This window comes from Hylobates moloch, unplaced genomic scaffold (assembly GCF_009828535.3).
Source record: "Hylobates moloch isolate HMO894 unplaced genomic scaffold, HMol_V3 SCAFFOLD_11, whole genome shotgun sequence".
NCBI classification, from domain to species: domain Eukaryota; kingdom Metazoa; phylum Chordata; class Mammalia; order Primates; family Hylobatidae; genus Hylobates; species Hylobates moloch.
In genome coordinates this window covers 24,359,415-24,367,014 of record NW_026652286.1, presented here as the reverse complement: position 1 = coordinate 24,367,014, position 7,600 = coordinate 24,359,415, and the positions used below count along the sequence as shown (strand labels likewise).

Sequence of the window (7,600 nt, the reverse complement as noted above, 5' to 3'; positions counted from 1 at the left end):
GTCTTTGCCTTGAAGGGTTCAATCCGTCGAGAATAATATCTTACAGATACTTAAGTAACTTCATCTCTCACATCCTTCAGGTCCTTACTACTTACTTGCGGCCTTCTCAATTACCTGCTTAAACTTAGAAGTCTTACTGCAACATACCCCACCCCTCTTCCCTGCTCTATTTTTCCCGTTAGCTCTTATTACTACTTATGATACTTAACATGTATTTTTAAAAATTTTATTGCACACTATAAGCACCTTGAGAATACGCATATTGTCTGTTTTGTTAATGATTTGGTACATAGTAACCACTAAATAATAATTTATTGAATTAATGAAGGGCTACACATTTTCCACTTAATAGAATGACTTAGAATTTTGCAACATGTACTAATCAGATTTTAAGAAACCCGATCAGGGAAGAATGTTTGCTGTCATAGCATAGACTTATAAAAAATCTATGCCTATCTCATCTATTAGGTAAAGCCTCATAAAAATTCCAATATGTAATACTTGTGTTTATCAATTTTTTAAAAGAAAATTAGTAACTTATTTTTGTTCTCAATGCTGATTGCCTTTCTCCTTTGACTTCCTGATATAATTTCCAAATTCTTAAATCTAAAAAGAAAATGGTTACTGGTTACTTTAATTAAAGAAAAAAAAAACTGTCAATTACCCAGACATTAATTACTTTGGGATCAATCGCACCCCGTCTGCTGAAGATTTTGAAATACTGGATCAAGTTCTCGGTTTTCCCCATTCATCACTGTAATTCCTTTTAAAGTGGCCTTCCCCTGAGCAAAGATAACATTGAACAAAACTCTGAAGCTTGTCTCTTTTCAAAAAAAAAAATTAAAAATTACAAAGAAGAAAATGAGATTGTGTTAATGCCTCTGTTCTAGTGTAAACAATTAGCAGCGAGTTTGACATTTTAAAAAAAATCTTCTAATTAGCTAAGAACACCTAACTCCCCTCCATTATTTATTTTTCTTCTACCTTAATAATTGACTGGCCTCATATTACCTATTTCTACAAAAACAAAAATGAAACAAACAAAAAACACTCTGAAGGATGCTCAAAGAAAAGGAGGAGGGAGCCAAGATGGCCGCCTCCACCACCCAGTGCCCAGTGACAAAAGCGGAGAGCAAGGCGGTGCCGCGCGCGGGGGGCGTCCGGGAGCACCCGCCTGGTCGCCCCAGCCCAGGCTCAGGAGCCCGGGCCCCGCGGCACCCCCCGCGCCGCCGCCGCCGCCAACACCGCCACCGCCACCGCCACCGCCGCCGCTGGACGGACCCAGGGACTGGCCCAAGGCCGGGCGGGAGCCGGGCCCCGGCCTGAGTCCGCGCCGGGCCTGGGTTCTGAGGAAAACGCAATGGTGGCCATGGACCTGGGCTCTCCCTCGCTCCCTAAGAAAAGCCTGCCTATCTCTGGGGCCCTGACGCAGGTGGCCAGTTGGCTGAGCAGCAAAGTAGCTCCAAAGGTTCCTCATGGCAGCAAACAGGAGCTGCAGGACCTCAGATCCCAGAGCCTGACCACCTGCGAGGTCTGTGGCGCCTGCTTTGAGACCCGAAAGGGCCGGTCCAGCCACACACGCTCCCACCTGCGGCAGCTGGGAGTGGCAGAGTCAGAGGAGCGGCGCACCCATCAACCTCCTCTAGGAGCTTGTGAAGCAGAAGGGCCTGCCTGACGCCCACCTTGGGCTGCCCCCGGGCCTGGCTAAGAAGTCCAGCTCGCTGAAGGAGGTGGTCACCCGGGACCCCTGCCCGGCTTGCTTACCCTGGCCAAGTCCTTGGATGCCCCCGTTGTCAACAAAACTATCAAGTTGCCTCTCGGCTTCTGGACCAAGGGCCTGGGCCACCCACCACAGCTCTCTGCTCCTCAAAAAGACACCACTGGCCCTGGCGGGCTCCCCTACTCCTAAGAATCCTGAGGACAAGAGCCCAGAGCTGTCCCTGAGCCCCCGGCCGGCCTCCCAAAAGGCACAGTGGCCTCAGTCTGAGGCCCTTGAGCCTCACCTCAGGCCCAGAGCCAGCACGAGACATCCGTTGCTGTGAGTTCTGTGGTGAGTTCTTCTAGAACCGCAAGGGCCACTCGAGCCACGCGCGCTCCCCCCTACGGCAAATGGACGTGACCGAGGAGTATGTATGTCAATGGCTTGCCCATCGACAGACTGTGGGAGATCCTGAAGAGACGGACCCAGTCTCGCCCTGGCCGACCTCCCAACCCGCCAAGGCCAAGTGCAAAAGCCCTGGCCAAGATGATGGGCAGCACAGGTCCTGGCAGCTCACTGGAAACCTGCAGCCCCTAGGACCTTCACATCTCATCTTTGGACAAGAAGTTGCCACTGCCACCAGGCAGCCCCCTGGGCCACTCACCAACTGCCTCTCCTCCTCCCACGGCCCAGAAGATGTTCCCAGGTCTAGCTGCACCCTCCCTGCCCAAGAAGCTGAAGCCTAAACAAATACGGGTGGAGATCAAGCGGGAGATGCTGCCGGGGGCCCTCCATAGGGAGCTGCACCCATCTGAGGGTCCCTGGGAGATGCCACGGGGAGACATGATACCCCTGAACCTGTCTTCCCGGGCAGAGCCAGTGCGCGACATCCGCTGTGAGTTCTGCAGTGGGTTCTTTGAGAACCGCAAGGGCCTGTCTAGTCACGCCCACTCCCACCTGCTGCAGATGGGTGTGACCAAGTGGTCCGTCCGTGGTTCGCCCATTGACACTGTGAGAGATCCTCAAGAAGAAGTCCAAGCCGTGCCTCATCAAGAAGGAGCCACCGGCTGGAGACCTGGCCCCTGCCTTAGCTGAGGATGCGCCTCCCACTGTGGCCCCTGGGCCCGTGCAGTCCCCACTGCCGCTATCTTCTGGCCGGCCAGGCAAACCAGGCGCAGAGCCGGCCCAGGTTTCCTCGAGAGCTCAGCCTGAAGCCCATCACTGGGGCCAAGCCCTCACTCGCTGGCTACCTGGGCTCAGTGGCAGCCAAGCGGCCTCTGCAGGAGGACCGCCTCCTCCCAGCAGAGGTCAAGGCCAAGACCTACATCCAGCCTGAACCGCCCTTCAAGGCAAAGATCCTTCACGAGAAGACCTCCCACTCCTCCATCGAGGCCTGCTGCTAGCTGTGTGGCCTTTACTTTGAAAACCACAAGGCTCTGGCCAGCCACGCACGGTGACACCTGTGGCAGTTCGACGTGACCGAATGGTGCGTCAGTGGTTCGCCCATCGAGACACTGAGTGAGTGGATCAAGCACCAGCCCCAGAAGGTGGGCGCCTACCGCAGCTACATCCAAGGCGGCTGCCCCTTCACCAAGAAGTTCCGCAGTGCCAGCCATGGCCGTGACAGTGACAAGCGGCCGTTCCTGGGGCTGGCACCCGGGAGCCTGGCCGTGGTAGGCCACAGTGCTGGGGGCAGGGAGCCAGGGTCTGAGGCTGGCCGGGCAGCCGACAGTGGTGAGCGGCCTCTGGCAGCCAGCCCGCCGGGCACCGTGAAGGCTGAGGAGCACCAGCCGCAGAACATCAACAAATTCGAACACCGACAAGCTCGCCCTCCAGATGCCTCCGAAGCCCGGGGAGGTGAGGAAACCAATGACCTACCGCAGAAGCTGGAGGAGGTGAGGCAACCCCCACCCCAAGTCCGACCAGTCCTCTCCATGGTGACCTTGACATCACTTGTCAAGTTCGTGGGCAACATCTACACGTGTCCTCAAATGTAGGTTCTGCGAGGTGGAATTCCAGGGCCCCCTCTCTATCCAGTAAGAGTAGATGCAGCACTTAACAGCGGCATGTCCTGGAGATGAACTTCTCCAAAGCGGACCCCCAGCCTAAGGAGTCTCAGGCCCCGCAGGCACACAGTGGCGGCAGAGGCTTCCTAACACAAAAGCATTCCAGATCCCCTCTCGTGCCACCTGTGTCTCCTCTTCTTCCTCTGTGTCCTCGTCCCTCTTCCTCTTTCTTTCCATTTCCATAGGAGTAAGCCAAAACCTCAAACCAGCGCCCCTTGGGGGCTGGGCACACTACAGCCAGGGAGCCGGGAGCCAGCTAGCCGCCCTTCCCCCAGCCCGAAGACTATGGGAACACAGGATGTCTTCCTTCAGCCTATGCCCACCTGGTCCAGCAGGGGCAGCAGCCAGGTCTCGGGTGGCAGCCTATCTGGTCACAGGGGAGGACAGCACTCCCCCGTCTAACAGCCAGGCAGGGCGATGTCTGCCATCCATGGCCATTTGCAAAGACCCCAAAGACCCCTGTTCTGGTTCCCTCTCGCCCCCATGAATATCCTCTCAAACGCGTGTACATGCGAACACACACGCACCTCGTGAGACCTGGGATCTGCCCCAGACCCCCAGTTCCAGGGTTGAACGACCACATCATGCCACGGTGCTTGCTCAGGGGAAGCCACGCTCCCTCTGTGGGGCCCACTAGAGCCTGGAAGCCCCCCACCGACCCCACGATGCCACAGAAATCCTTGTTGGCTGCCACCCAGAGGGGCCTTCCCAACTGGGAAGAGCCTAGAGCTGACAGCTGGCTCCTGCCATGTCGAGACTCCCAAAGAGCCTCAGGGGCTCTGGGGCCCTGGAAGATGAGAGGGCAGGGTGGGACTCTCCTCCCCTCCCCCTGCCCCCTCCCCCTTTTCACTGTTGCTTTCTATGTATAGCTGCCTACACTTTTCACTTTTTTAAAAACGCGTTTTGTGTAGAAAATAAAGAACATGGATCTTTTTATTTTGCAATCCTGGGCCAGCTAGAAGCCGGGAGCTGATTGACATTTTAGCTTTTTTCAGTGGCGGCATTTTGATTACTGATGTACCTAGAAGTATGTAAATTAGATTAAATTTCTCTTCTGGAAAAGCCCCAGGGGAAAAAAAAAGAAGGAAGAGAGGACTCCCACTTGAAGTAATCAATGAGGTATAGGAAGGAGGAAAAAATGGCCACGGAATCTGGGGAGCCGGGTTCAAGTCAGATGCTGTGACAGGAATGGGAAGCCGAAATGACAACTTGGATGTGGTCAAAATTGTATTAATTCTTTTCCAAAACAGCACTCTTGTAGAATAAGATTATCTTATTCCCATTTTACAGATAAATAACCTAAGTTGCTCATGCAAGAAAATGAATATTTTATATATGTTTATATATTTGTGCACACACATATACAAATATGGACATACAACTACATATATATTACATGAATAAATACATATATACATATGTGTGCATACATATATATGTTATATTTATAAAATCTTCGCTTGTGACAAAAATGATTTGTTACTTTTAACATCTTTAAGATAGTAAGCAAAAGAAGTGAAATTGATACTTAGTGTTGACAACATAGATGTGTGACTGCATGCCCAACAAAGCAGTGAAGAAATTAACTTTCTACTGACTGCTTAAAATGATGAAACCAACTCATGTGTTAAATACCATTAAATGTTAAACTAATTCATGGACCAAGCAGAACAATTCCTGAAATGTCCATTAGGCAGTAATTCTGGTGAAGAACTCCATATTATCCAAGGTTTCTATAGTGTATATTTTACACTGTTAGTCTTACCACCCACAAAGGAGATTTTAATATTAGAATTAGGAGTCTGAATTTGAGTTTGAATTTTCTTATTTTTTTTAAATTTTTATTTGTTTTACTTTAAGTTCTGGGATACATGTGCAGAACATGCAGGTTTGTTATATAGGTATACATGTGCTGTGGTGGTTTGATGCACCTATCAACCTGTCATCTAGATTTTAAGCCCCACCTACATTAGTTATTTCTCCTAATGCTCTCCCTCCCTTATCCCCCTATTCCCCGACAGGCCCTGGTTTGTGTTCTTCCCCTCCCTGTGTCCATGAGTTCTCACTGTTCAACTCCCACTTACGAGTGAGAACATACAGTGTTTGGCTTTCTGTTCCTGTGTTAGTTTGCCGAGGATGATGGCTTCCAGTTTCATCCATGTCTCTGGAAAGGACATGATGTCATTCTTTTTATGGCTGCATAGTATTCTATGGTGTATATGTACCACATTTTCTTTATCAAGGCCACCATGGATGGGCATTTGGATTGGTTCCATGTCTTTGCTACTATAAATAGTGCTGGAGTAAACATATGTGTCTTCATAGTAGAATGATTTATATTCCTTTGGGTATATACCCAGTAATGTGATTGCTGGGTCAAATGGTATTTCTTCTTCTAGATCCTTGAGAAATCACCACAGTGTCTTCCACAATGGTTGAACTAATTTACATTCCTATTAACAGTGTAAAAGTGTTCCTATTTCTCTATAGCCTTGCCTGCATCTATTGTTTCTTGACTTTTCAATAATAGCCATTATGACTGGCATGAGATGATATCTCATTATGGCTTTGATTTGCATTTCTCTAATGATCAGTGATATTGAGCTTTTTTTCATATGTTTGTTGCTTGCATAAATGTCTTATTTTGAGAAGCGTCTGTTTATATCCTTTGCCCATTTTTTGATGGGGTTGTTTTTTTCTTGTAAATTTGTGTAAGTTTTTTGTAGATTCTGGAAATTAGACCTCTATCAGATGGGTAGATTGCAAAAATTTTCTCCCATTCTGTAGGTTGCCTGTTCACTCTGATGCTAGTTTCTTTTGCTGTGTAGAAGCATTTTATTAGATCACAGCTTTTAATTTTCATTTTTGTTGCAGCTGCTTTTGGCATTTTTGTTGTGAAATCTTTGCTTATGCCTATGTCCTGAATTGTATTGCCTAGGTTTTCTTCTATGGTTTTTATGGTTTGGGGTTTTACATTTAAGTCTTTAATCCATCTTTAGTTAATTTTTGTATAAGGTGTAAGATAGGGGTCCAGTTTCAGTTTTCTGCATATGGCTAGCCAGTTTTCTCAGCACCATTTATTAAATAGGGAATCCTTTCCCCATTGCTTGTTTTTGTCAGGTTTGTCAAATATCAGATGGTTGTAATGTGTGGTTTTATTTCTGAGGTCTCTGTTCTGTTCCATTGGTCTACATGTCTGTTTTGGTACAAGTACCATGCTGTTTTGATTACTATAGCCTTGTAGTATAGTTTGAAGTTGGGTAGCATGATGACTCCAGCTTTGTTCTTTTTGCTTAGGATTGTCTTGGCTATACGGGCTCTTCTATGGTTCCATATGAAATGTAAAATAGTTGTTTCTAATTCTGTGAAGAATGTCAATGGCAGTTTGATGGGAATAGCATTGAATCTGTAAATTACTATGGGCAATATGGCCATCTTCATGATATTGATTTTTCCTATCCATGAAGATGAAATGGTTTTCCATTTGTTTGTCCTCTCTTATTTCGTTGAGCAGTGGTTTGTAGTTCTCCTTGAATAGGTCCTTCACATCCCTTGTTAACTGTATTCCTAGGTATTTTATTCCCTTTGTAGCAATTGTGAATAAGAGTTCATTCATGATTTGGCTCTCTGCTTGCCTATTGCTTGTGTATAGGAATGCTTTTGATTTTTGTACATTGATTTTGTATCCTGAGACTTTGCTGAAGTTGTTTATCAGCTTAAGGAATTTTTGGACTGAGACAATGGGGTTTTCTAAATAAAGAATCATGTCCTCTGCAAACAGAGACAACTTGACTTCCTCTCTTTCTGTTTGAATATGTTTTATTTCTTTCTCTTG

General features: G+C 47.8%; 1 pseudogene; it reads left to right on the top strand.

The window, feature by feature from the left end:
• The first annotated feature begins 1,089 nt into the window (after nt 1-1,089).
• LOC116477234 (protein Wiz-like) lies at nt 1,090-4,252 on the top strand (annotated as a pseudogene).
• The last annotated feature ends 3,348 nt before the right edge of the window (nt 4,253-7,600 follow it).